Source organism: Geotrypetes seraphini, chromosome 8 (assembly GCF_902459505.1).
Source record: "Geotrypetes seraphini chromosome 8, aGeoSer1.1, whole genome shotgun sequence".
NCBI classification, from domain to species: Eukaryota; Metazoa; Chordata; class Amphibia; order Gymnophiona; family Dermophiidae; genus Geotrypetes; species Geotrypetes seraphini.
The window spans coordinates 188,520,745-188,533,060 of NC_047091.1; the positions used below are offsets into that span (position 1 = coordinate 188,520,745).

The 12,316-nt window shown below is 42.9% G+C and overlaps 1 protein-coding gene across 2 annotated transcripts in view; it reads right to left on the reverse strand.

Annotated features, from left to right (window-relative positions):
* Positions 1–12,316, reverse strand: part of NOS1 (nitric oxide synthase 1) — a 412,853-nt gene that overhangs the window by 384,875 nt on the left and 15,662 nt on the right. The window contains exon 1 of one of the 2 annotated variants that reach the window (XM_033956097.1): positions 7,390–7,522. The exons of the other annotated variant lie outside the window; for it this stretch is intronic. The gene's annotated coding sequence lies outside the window, so the exon portion shown is untranslated. Of the gene's footprint in view, positions 1–7,389; positions 7,523–12,316 lie in introns of those variants that run through there. 2 annotated transcript variants of the gene reach the window in all.

Here is a 12,316-nt window from a genome sequence, read left to right on the forward strand (position 1 = left end):
ATTTTGGTCTCCTCGCCCTGTGTTCCAAGGTTAATGCCTCTGATGATGGAATCCCCCAACAGTAATAGTTTTCTATTTTTGGCCTTTTTATTTGTGCTTAGGGTGCGCTTGTTCTCTTGAGTTACCTTCATTGGTTCCAGTCCCACCTCCCTTCTGTTTTCTTGAGTATCGCAGTGCACTAGTGGAGCGAAGGAATTCTGTAGAGGTAATATTAGTGAAGGTGGATGTTTCTGTGTTACAAGTCGCAGCCTTCCTGAGCCTACTGTGACCCATTTATTCCTGGCCTGTTTTATTCTTTGAGGTAGAGGTGGTAAGTTGGTATGATTCTGTGGAGTGATGGAAGCTGATTTAATTGTATTCAATTCCTGTTTAAGTTTGTAGAGCTAGCAAGTTGAAGACAGATGGGGCAAGCCTTAAGCCTCCAATAGTGTGTCTTGGAATTAAAGCACCACAGTGATTGCATAGAATAAAGGTCATCTTGATTGGTTGTGAAGTGACTTGATTTGAGTAGTCCTGATTATTTGGGTCTCTATATATGAACAGTGGTCCCTGGGGTGGGTGGGACTATAAGTCTTACCCTTATTCCTATGAAGGGAAAGGGAAAGAGGAAATAAGATTTAACAGAAGAAAGAGAAGGGTTTATTTTTTGTGCTTTTTTTGGATATTTTTAACTTAAGAAACAGGGAGGAGAAGAGAAATTAAGCAGATATATAAATTAAGCAGATATATAGGTGTGTGGCATGAAAGGGAAAAAGAGATTATGTATATGGGGAAAGGAAAAAGAGGGAGAATTGTTGGACATGATAGTGTTCACGAGGAGGGAGGGAGAAATGTTACACTGGCAGGGAGGAAAGATGACTTAAAGAAGGGAGAGATGTCAGACTACTGGAATGGGAAGGAGAGAGATGCCAGACCACAGAATGGAAGGGAAGAGAGAGATGCCAGATGGCAGAAAGGAGAGGGGAGAGATGTTAGACCTCGGGAAGAGGGAGGGAAGGAAATAGAGATGCCAGACCATGGGCGAGGAGAGAGATTCCAGGCTATGGGAAGGAGAGGAGAAAGATGCCAGACCATATGTGGGGAAAAGGGGGAAGATAGCGATGTCTGGCCATGGAAGAGGGATGAGATGATGCATAGGGATGGAGGGGAAGGGGAGACAGTGGGAGGAGATGGTGCACAGCAATGGGTGTGGCAGGCAAGAGATAATAAGAAATGTTTCTTATGGATAGATGAGAGTAGGAGAGAAGAAAGAGGGAGGAGATGATACACATGGACAGATGGAAAGGGAAGGCATGGAAAAGCAGATTTTGAGAAGAAAGCAGAAAAATGGAAGAAAATTGAATATTACAAAGTTAATGCTAAAGATGGATGTATGTGATCAAAAAAACGCTACCCTAAATTAACTATTGATTGTTGTTTAACAATGCTATACATATGTGAAGATTAGCTCAGAGACATGGAGGGGTCTTACAGAAGGGGAAAAAAAAAACCCCTTATGCCACCTCACCACACAATCATTGCTACATCTTCCATACTTTTAAGCATGTTAGTGCCAAATTAATACCAAATCAGTGCAAAAATTTCAAAAACTCTTAATGTAAAGCTTGGTTTCTTGATTTCAACATGAACACGTTTCGTGCTCCTGCTTCAGGAAACCAAACAGCTTAGAATCCAGCCGCTCCGAACAGGATGTTTGGGCGGCAGGAGGTGATTTGAATCTTTAAAGCAGCTCATATACTCAAAGGACGCTCCCACAAATTTCTTGGCAGAAAGTGAAGGAGAGAAAATCAGCAAATGGATAAGGCGGCCCTGAATATAGAGTTAAGAGCACAGACAGAAGGATGGGCAGCCAGAGACTGGGAAAGATAGTTTAAAAACCAAAAATCACCAGACAACAAACGTAAGGAAAATGATGTTATTTTCAGTTTAGTGATTGAATTGTGTCAGTTTTGAGAAATTACATCTGCTGTCTATATTTTGCACTGTTCAGGAAGAAATGCATTTGTTTCTGCATGCAGAGTCTTGAATCTTAGGGTTTCGTTTATATATATATTATTATTATTAGGATTTTTTTTTATATACCGCCTATCAAGGTTATCTAAGCGGTTTTTACAATCAGGTACTCAAGCATTTTCCCTCTCTGTCCCGGTGGGCTCACAATCTATCTAACGTACCTGGGGCTATGGAGGATTAAGTGACTTGCCCAGGGTCACAAGGAGCAGCACGGGGTTTGAACCCACAACCCCAGGGTGCTGAGGCTGTAGATCCAACCACTGTGCCACACACTCCTCATATATATTAGTACTTTTAGTTTGTGGACCGTATTTACAAAGGGGTTATCTGTGTTCTGGTTGGAATGAATGTTGAGAAGCATACGTACAGTGTGTTTTGCGTAGTTTAATTTTGTGGTTAACCGTCATATATTTTAATAAGATTTTATTGTGTGTATATATGAAAAATAAATGGGAAAATGGTATTACAATTAGTACTATTATGGGGGTGAGGTCTATGGCGGAGATTGGGCAGGGTCTGGGCAGAGCTTGTGGGCAGCTACTTGTGACCTGGATTGGCCATTGCTGGAAACAGGAAACTGGGCTAGATGGACTCTTCTTACATTCTTATGACTCTGGACCAAACTGCCAGGTGAGCTCTTCTGCTCAGGTTTGCATGCACACAGAACCACAGACTAAAAAGAGAGAAAAAAAAAAAAAAGAAAGAACTGCAGAGATGATGTACAAGATTCAGAAACTTTTATTGAAGACAAAAAAATCTTTGCTTTCCACAGTGTGGTTCACATTGGTTAGAAACCAGGACCCAGCATGGTCCGCGTTTCAAAAGACACTTCTTCCGCAGGGGTCCAAGAAGTTGAGGGTTCGGTGTACCATGAACCATAAGTAGCGCAAAAAATTATGCAAATGAAGACAGAGCTTGCAGGGTTAAGGATGGAGATAGAGAATGTCACAAAGATAAGTTTCAAGTTTCAAGTTTCAAGTTTAATAAAAATTTGATTAATCGCTTTATCTGGATTCAAAGCGATATACATCTTGATAAAATTACATTATTAAAATTATTACTACAATAAATAAAACAAACTCAACTTAAGACAAATGCGACAAACTGGAAACATAAGGGATTAAGGGGAGAATTTACATTGTATTAAAAGTCTGGAGAGACATATAGGGAAAGGACATAAGGGAGGGTAGGGTGATAGAAAAAAAGGAATTTCTGATTTTTTGAAAATCATATTATAATTAATTTATAAATGCATCATTGAAAAGAAAAGTTTTCAATTTACTTTTGAATTTTTCTATATAAGTGTGTCTCCGTCCCTGTGAGATCTAACCTCCAGCTTGTCCCCCACGCCATGAGTCCGTTAATATCTACCAAACAATACACCCACACCAATTGCTTAGTTGCAACCAAGTAAGAAAGGAGTCCACAGAGATTACATTACATTACATTGGTGTCTTCTATCCCACCAATAACTTTCAGTTCTAGGCGGTTTACAAGAAGAAATTAGCCTGTCCATTCCCAGGGAGATTACAAGGTTGATAGCTATAGTATGCATTGGGATCTGGGATTGGTTGATACGGTTTGGTTGGATCATTTGACAAATTTCTTGAATAGTATGGTTTTCAGTTCTTTCCTGAATGTTTTGTAGTTGGGTCAGCAGATTTGAAAGGTGGTGGTCTATTTTCACTGCTCTAGTGACTAGTAGACCGTCATGTTTTTTTGGCTTTGCATGCTTTTGATTGGGGGATGGGTTTTCCTTGGTCTGGATTTATTTTTTCTGATTAGGCGGTTGTTCAGATAGCTTGGTCCATTTCCATTTAGGGTTTTGAATAGGGTGCAGTAGAATTTGTGTTGTATGCGTGCTTATACTGGGAGCCAGTGCGGGTCTTGGAAAGCTGAGGTAATGTGGTCATATTAGTCTTAGGGCTGTATTTTGGACTGTTTGTAATTGTTTTAGCATGTTGGAGGGGCATGACAGGTAAAGTATGTTACAGTAGTCCAGGAGTTTGAATTGTTCGTTGTTGAAGTATTTTCGGATTTGTCTTAAGTTGCGCATGGTTGCGAAAGCCTTCTGAACCATTTTGCTGTTTTGAAGTTGCATGGTGCAGCCTTTGTTTATCATTATTCCCAGCAGTTTTAGATTGGGTTGTAGGGGGATATGTGGAGTTTTTCTAGGTTTGTTATGGTTGAGGTTTTGTTTCTTTCTAGAAGTAAGAATTTGGTTTTGTCTTGATTCAGTTTTAATTTGTGGTCTCTCATCCATTTTGACACTGTTTCTAGTGCAAGAGATGCAAGAATCAAACTAGCAGCTAAAGTCTGGGAAGCTGCAGATTTTATAATAACTAGAAGTCTGCGTGAAAATGGAGACTCTCATGGACCTGGACTTTTCAGGTAGGCTTTGGGGGGGGGGGGGGGGGGTAAGGAGACCTGATATTGTTGGCTGTTTAGATTTCAAAGTCCTATGTTTAGCATAGGAAGGTTAGGTGCTAGAGAGAAGTTGCTTGGTGAAATTTAAACAAAAAAAAAGAGGAAGGCAAAAAGATTGTCTTGGATGGGAAAGATTCTGTAGGCGACTGGCAGCCGGGGTGTAAATGGGCAGGTTGGATGGCTTTTTCTGCCTTCATTTACAAAGCTTTGCTATACTTTCCACAGAGAAGGTTCTTCTGAAAAGACAGCTTGAATGCGGCCTGACCCAAAGAGGGAGATTTTTCCACCAAAGTCTACAGGGTGTAAATCTGGAACATTTTGGAGTATTGTATTACCTTGCCAAGGAAAGAAGTCAGTATGAAGATTTCTTTGGCTTTATTTCAGTCAGAGTTCTTAATTCCAAATGAAAACAGGATTAGAAAGGAATTACTCACTGAACCAAAAGTGCAGACTTTCCACGTATGTTGGAGGGCAGAGGAGTAGGGTTAAGGATTGAAAGCTATATTTCAAAAAGGTGAGTTTTCCATCTGCTTTTAAACAAGAGAAGGGAAGGGGCTTGACGGACAAACTCAGGTAATATATTCCAGGCATAGGGGGCAGCTAGATGAAAGGAACAAAGTCTGGAACTGGCAGTGGAGGAGAAGGGTAACGTTAAGAGTGACTTATCTGAGGATCGGAGTTCCTTGGGTGGTGTATAAGGAGAGAGAAGCGAGGAGAGATAATGAGGGGCAGCAGAAGGTCAGCAATAAGATCTTGAACTGTATGCGATGGCAGATAGGGAGCCAGTGAAGTGACTTAAGGAGAGGGGTGACATGAGCGTAGTGAGGTTGGTAGAAGATGAGTCACGCAGCAGAGTTTTGCGCAGATTGCAAGGGGGAGAGGCGACACTGCGGGAGACCAGTTAGGAGTAGGAGTAGATTACAGTAATCTAAGCGTGAGGTTAAAGGAGCTTGGCCAACGGTCCGGGTAAACCCATTGAAAAGAAATAAAAAAGCACCCCTCATAGCCCTACTCTTCTCTCACCCATGGAGAGACACCTTCTATACACAGCAGTCCCCTCCCCCATAACATTCTCAAATATAACCCCTTCTCTCAAGCCTTTAAGTGGAAGAAACAACTAACTAGCTCGTGACACACATGGTCACTGGCTGTACGTACTGTAGGAAGCCTAAGTTTTAGTTTAGTTTTATCTGTTCTACTATAGTCGAGATTATTTTCATGCTTCTCCGATTCCATGTGCAATTTTTTTCTTGTTGACCTCCTTATTTTCTGTCTAACTCCTGTTATTGTATTCTTTCTAAATGTTCCACCTTTGCTTACATCCTGAGTTATTATGATGTCTTATTGGGTAAGGTGTATTGTCGTCATTAGACTAGTCTTACTGCTGTAATTGTTTATTGCCTATGTTTGGCTTAGGATGAATTGTCTTCCACAGGTGGCTAATAACTCCTAATAAATAAACAAATACCAAACTCTCCCCCCTCATACTCATATTGGAAAGCATCCCTGAAGGCAGACATCTGCACGCTGTTGATATCAGTGACATGGTTGAAGTTTGGACTCGTATCTCCTTGTGTTCTTTGTATGTCAACTGAGGAAGAGTAACAATTACCTCACAAGAATACAAAACCAGCTTGTGTTATACTCTTCCTCCTCTGCCTGCCCCCCCTCCCTTTGTAAGACACAGCTCTTGGTACTCTTCCAGATTTAACTGGCACACCAAGGGAAAATAGTGATTCAGTCCCAAAGATGACCGAACAAAGCATAATAGAAATGAAAACAACACTCGACATTAGTGAGAAGACATAAAAAACCAACATAGATTCAGTGTAGGCTGTAGATTTCTAGCTTCTCTTCTCTGGGTTGTTTCTTGGGACTCAGAGTAACAAAGATCCAGTCACATGTGGAGACTGTTTTAGAATAGGATGAACATAAGAACAGCCTTACTGGGTCAGACCAAAGGTCCATCAAGCCCAGTAGCCCATTCTCACGGTGGCCAATCCAGGTCCCTAGTATCTGGCCAAAACCCAAGGAGTAGCAACATTCTATGCAGAATCCCCAAAGAGTAACAAGATTCTAGAATCCCAAAGGAGTAGCAATATTCCATGCTACCGGATCCAGGGCAAGCAGTGGCCTTCCACATGTTAGGCTTTTACCACAACCTTATGTTACTTTTCTAAAATATGTTCCCAGATCCTGCCAAAAAATATGTTGCCAAAAAGCAGATATTTACAGCCCCTCTAAACATGGTATAAAAGCTTGCATGACCTCTGCAACTCATGTGTATTTTATAACCTAAACAAGTACCTGCATATAATAAAATGTCGATCACTTTGGTTGTGCCACAAAAAAAGCAAATCATATCCATGGCTCTTCATAGCTCCAGGAATGCCAGCCTGGAGATAACAAAAATGAAGGTGTGGCCTACCGCACCTACCCAACTATGTGTATAGAACAGGCTTCACACACAGAAAGCGCTTCATAAAGTTACCCCCATAATGAAGGAGATACAAAGCACTTCCCTCCTGTAACATCCTTCATAATGGAAGCAACTCATCATGGCACCATGCTCTTCTTACATAGATTTATGACCGAGTCAACCATGTAGAACACAGCATCAGTTTTACAGAAGTATCTGAAATTCAAATAGGGAGAGCAATTTTCATTTGCTATCTTGGAGGGCTGCATTTTTTAAAAGACAAAATAATGAACTGTAGCCCCAAATAAGGGTAGTTGTCTGTTCTAATTCAGGTGGATTATCCCAGTTAGCAGATTCCACCCAAGGGAAAACATTTGACTCCCTACCTAAAGTTTCAAGCCGTTCCTACATTTCTGACAAATTAGAGAAAGCTAGTCTGAAAAAATGAACTAAACCCAGTGAGGAAAGCAGATAAAGTGCTTCATCAGCCATCTCAATCACAAAGTCATGCACATTTCTAAGGTACTTACCACAGAGAACATCAGTGAAAACATTAAAAGTAAGGAATCCCAGCCAGGAGGGACCGAGGAAGACCAGAGCTCATGACGGCTGAAAGAACAAGTGCGACTACCTGCCTTGTTCCAACTGATCATGTGCGTGATGTGTAGCCAGTACCAGAATGAAATCAATATCAGCTCTCAAATAGGGACAGTACAAAGACATGCTGTAATGGTACAGAGCCAGTGGGCTTTTAGCCAAGATAAATTTGCCTCACCATTCAACTGCATTTTTGGGGAAGGAGGAGTTCATAAAGTTGAGCCAGTTGACGTGGTGTATCTGGATTTTCAGAAAGTGTTTATCAAAGTCCTTCAGAAGAGATTTCCAAGAAATTCCAGAGAAAGTTTTTAAAAAATGCACCGCTTTTTCAGAAGAATTTGCTGGCTTAGATGATTTGGGGGCCTCTATTACTGCCAATACAGCACAGTTACTTACCGTAACAGGTGTTATCCAGGGACAGCAGGCAGCTATTCTCAAAATATGGGTGACGTCGTCCACGGAGCCCTGATGCGGACAGCTTTGCAAGCTGATTTGCTTGCAGAACTTTAGAAAGTTCATGACTGCTGCACCACGCATGCGCGAGTGCCTTCCCGCCCATGCAAGGGTGTACGTCTCCTCAGTTCAGATAGCTAGCAGAGAAGCCAACCCAGAGAGGTGGGTGGGTTGCAAGAATATCTGCCTGATGTCCCTGGATAACACCTGTTATGGTAAGTAACTGTGCTTTATCCAAGGACAAGCAGGCAGCCTAATCTCAACATATGGGTGACCTCCAAGCTAAACAGAATGGAATGGTGGGAGTGTTGGCAACTTAGGAGAATAAATTTTATAATACTGCCTGGCCTAAATGGCCATCCCGTCTGGAAAAAGCATCCAGACAATAATGAGAGGTGAAAGTATGAACCGAGGACCAAGTGGCAGCTTTGCAAATTTCCTCAATAGGAGTAGATCTGAGGAAAGCTACTGATGCTGCCATGACTCTGATTTTGTGGGCTGTGACTCGACTCTGTAGATGCAGTCCAGCCTGAGCATAGCAGAAAAAGATGCAAGCCACTAACCAGTTGGAGATGGTGCGCTTGGAAATTGGATGTCCCAACTTGTTTGGATCAAAGGAGATGAAAAGTTGAGGTGCAGATCTGTGTGGCTTAGTTCTTTGCAAGCAGAAAGTCAAAGCACGCTTACAGTCCAAAATATGAAGAGCTGTTTCTCCAGGATGAGAATGAGGCTTTGGAAAAAACACTGGAAGTACAATCGATTGACTGAGATGAAATTCCAAAATCACTTTAGAGAGGAATTTAGGATGAGTACGGAGGACCACCTTGTCATGATGGAATACTGTGAAAGGTGGGTCTGGAACTAAAGCTTGTAGCTCACTGACTGCGAGTAGACACGAGAGCAATGAGAAAAACCACTTTCCAAATGAGATATTTAAGATGAGCCATATCTATTGGTTCAAAAGGAGGCTTCATCAATTGAGCAAGAACAATATTGAGATCCCAAACCACTGGAGGAGGTTTGAGCGGTGGTTTGACATTGAAAAGTCCTTTCATAAATCTGGAAATCACAAGATGAGCAGAAAGAGGTTTCCCTTCGATAGGCTGATGAAAGCAGCAATTACACTGAGATGAACTCAAATGGATGTGGATTTGAGGCCTGATTGAGACAAGCTAACCAGAATGGGATGGTGGGAGTGTTGGCAACTTAGGAGAATAAATTCAGTAATACTCTCTGGCTAAAATGGCCATCGCGTCTGGAGAAAACATTCAGACAATAATGAGAAGTGAAAGTATGAACCGAGGACCAAGTGGCAGCTTTGCTAATTTCCTCAATAGGAGTATATCTGAGTAAAGATACTGAAGCCGCCATGGCTCTGACTTTGTGGGCTGTGACTCGACTCTAGATGCAGTCCAGCCTGGGCAAAGCAGAAAGAGATACAAACAGCCATCCAGTTGGTGATGGTACGCTTAGAAATTGGATGTCCCAACTTGTTCGGATCGAAGGAGACAAAAAGTTAAGGAGCAGATCTGTGTGGTTTGGTGCGTTCTAAGTAGAAGGCCAAAGCACGTGTACAGTCCAGAGTATGAAGAGCTGATTCTCCAAGATGAGAATGAGGTCTTGGAAAAAACACTGGAAGTACAATAGATTGGTTGAGATGAAATTCTGAAACCACTTTAGGGAGGAATTTAGGATGAGTACGGAGGACCACCTTGTCATGATGGAAAACTGTGAAAGGTGGATCAGCAACTAAAGCTTGCAGCTCACTGACTCTTCGAGCAGATGTGAGGGCAATAAGAAACACCATTTTCCAAGTGAGATATTTCAGATGAGCTGTATCCATTGGTTCAAAAGGCAACTTCATTAACTGAGCAAGAACAACATTGAGATCCCAAACCACTGGAGGAGGTTTGACATTGAAAAGTCCTTTAATAAATTTGGAACCACAGGATGAGCAGAAGGGAGTTTCCCTTCAATAGGCTGATGGAAAGCAGCAATTGCACTGAGATGGACTTGAATAGATGTAGACTTGAGGCCAGAGGTAGATATGTGCAGAAGATAATCCATGCTTGGATAACTTGAGGACCACCGCAGGAACCTTCGGCTTAAGTATCCGACCTGAGGGAATCTCAGGAGAAGATAAGGCAGGTGTATTCAAGGTCAAAGACGATCCAAACGAGGAAGGTCTGATGAGACTCGAGGTTGGAGTTGTGGAAACAGGAGGACCCACAATTGAAGTCTGGACTGAGTCATAAATCGAGGTCGAGGGTGTAGCTGAAGAGTCCATCTTGAAAAGCTTTTCCACTTGAACCCAACGACATTTAAGGGCTCGAGGTTGAAGGGTAGCACAGTGTGGGCACGACTTCAGACTATGGTCAGGCCCGAGACAGCGAAGACATCAGCAGTATGGGTCCATGAGGGAAATCGCACACTGGCACTGGCTACACTTCTTGAAGCCCATGACTGGCTGGGACACAGGAGGGAAGATAGCTGCTGCAAAGTTGAAGCCCGCAGGCTGCGGGCGCATGACCCATCCCGCCAGTCAGCCGACGAAAAAATTAAACTTTTTTTTTTTTTTTACTAAGAGAAAGAAAAAAGGCACAGTGATTCAACAAAAATAAAAGAACACAAACTGCGGTGAAGAGAAGGCACGAAGCGAACGAAGTTCAGCGCAGAGGGTCAAAGACAAACTTCTTAGCTTCGTGGAAAACTGAGAACTGAGGAGACTCGCCCTGTGCTGGGCGGCAGACTCAAAACTTCTGAGTTTCTACAAACAAGTCTGCATGCGAGGCTGTCCGCATCCGGGCTCCATGGATGACATCACCCATATGTGAGAATAGGCTGCCTGCTTGTCCTGGGATAATGTCCTGTACAGATTGAGAAAACTGTAGAGTGGCAGTTAAGTTGAGAGGTACCAAGCTGTCAGGTGTAGAGACTGCAAGTTGGGATGAAGCAGAGACCCCTGACTCTGTGTAAGCAGAGAGGGAAAAATTGGTAGAAGTAGAGGCTCCCTGCTGCTGAGTTGAAGTAGAAGGGAGTATCAGGGTTGTCTAGGCCTCCGAGGAGCTATCAGAATCATGGTGGCATGTTCCTGTTTGAGTTTGACAAGAGTCTTGAGAATCAGAGGAAATGGAGGGAATGCATAGAGAAACTGATTCGTCCATTCCAGAAGGAAAGCATCTGCCTCGAGGCGATGAGGAGATTATATCCTGGAGCAGAACTGAGGCAGTTTGTTGTTGTGGGGAGACACAAAGAGATCTGAGGAGTTCCCCACTGAGAAAAAATGTGATGAACAGGCGAGGAATTGAGTGTCCATTCCTGAGGTTGCAGAAGATGACTCAATTTGTCCGCCAGACAATTTTTCTCTCCTTGAATATAGACTATTTTCAGGAAGGTGTTGTGATGGATTGCCCAGTCCCACACCTTTTGAGCTTCCTGACACAGAGGGAGAGATCTCTGTTCCTCCCTGTTTGTTCACGTAGTATATGGCTACTTGGTTGCCTGTCCGAATGAGGACTACCTGGTTGTGAAAAAGATGCTTAAAAGCTTAGATACCATTGAAGATTGCTCTGAGTTCCAACAGATTGATGCGACACTGACGATCCATGCTGGACGAATGGCCTTGAGTACGGACGCCATTGAGATGAGCCCCCCCCCCCAGCGTAGGTCAAGGAATCTGTCATGAGGACCTTCTGATGAGGGGGTGTTTGAAACAGCAAACCTCTGGAGAGATTGGAAGAGAGTTACTGTAATATGTTGAGAGAATGGGTCGCAAGCCTGCGCCCACTGAGATGCCAGGGTCCAATGAGGAATTCTGAGGTGAAGTCTGGCAAAAGGAGTCATGTGAACTGTCGAGGCCATGTGACCTAGGAGAACCATCATGTGACTTGCTGAAATTGTAGCCAAGGAAGACACTTTGTGGCAGAGCTGAATGAGAGCATGCTGACATTGCTGAGGAAGGAATGCTCCGAGTCGAACAGTGTCCAGGACAGCTCCAATGAACTGTAAAGTCTGAGAGGGCTGTAGCTGGGATTTGGGAAAGTTAATTTCAAATCCCAAACTTTGTAGGAACCTTGTAGTCCGTAGGGTCGCTATAACAACCCCTTGAAATGTTGAATCCTTGATGAGCCAGTTGTCCAGGTATGGGAACACCTGGAGCCCATGGTTCCACAGAGCTGCTGCTACTACAACTAGGCACTTGGTGAACACTCTTGGAGATGAAGCTAGGCCGAAAGGTAGCACTCTGTACTGAAAATGCAGATTTCCCACCCAAAATCTGATGAACTGTTGAGTGGCTGGATGAATGAGAATGTGGGTGTAAGCCTCTTTGAGATCTAGAGAACATAACCAATTGTTCTGATCTAGAAGGGTATATAATGATGCCAGAGACAGCATCCGAAATTTCTT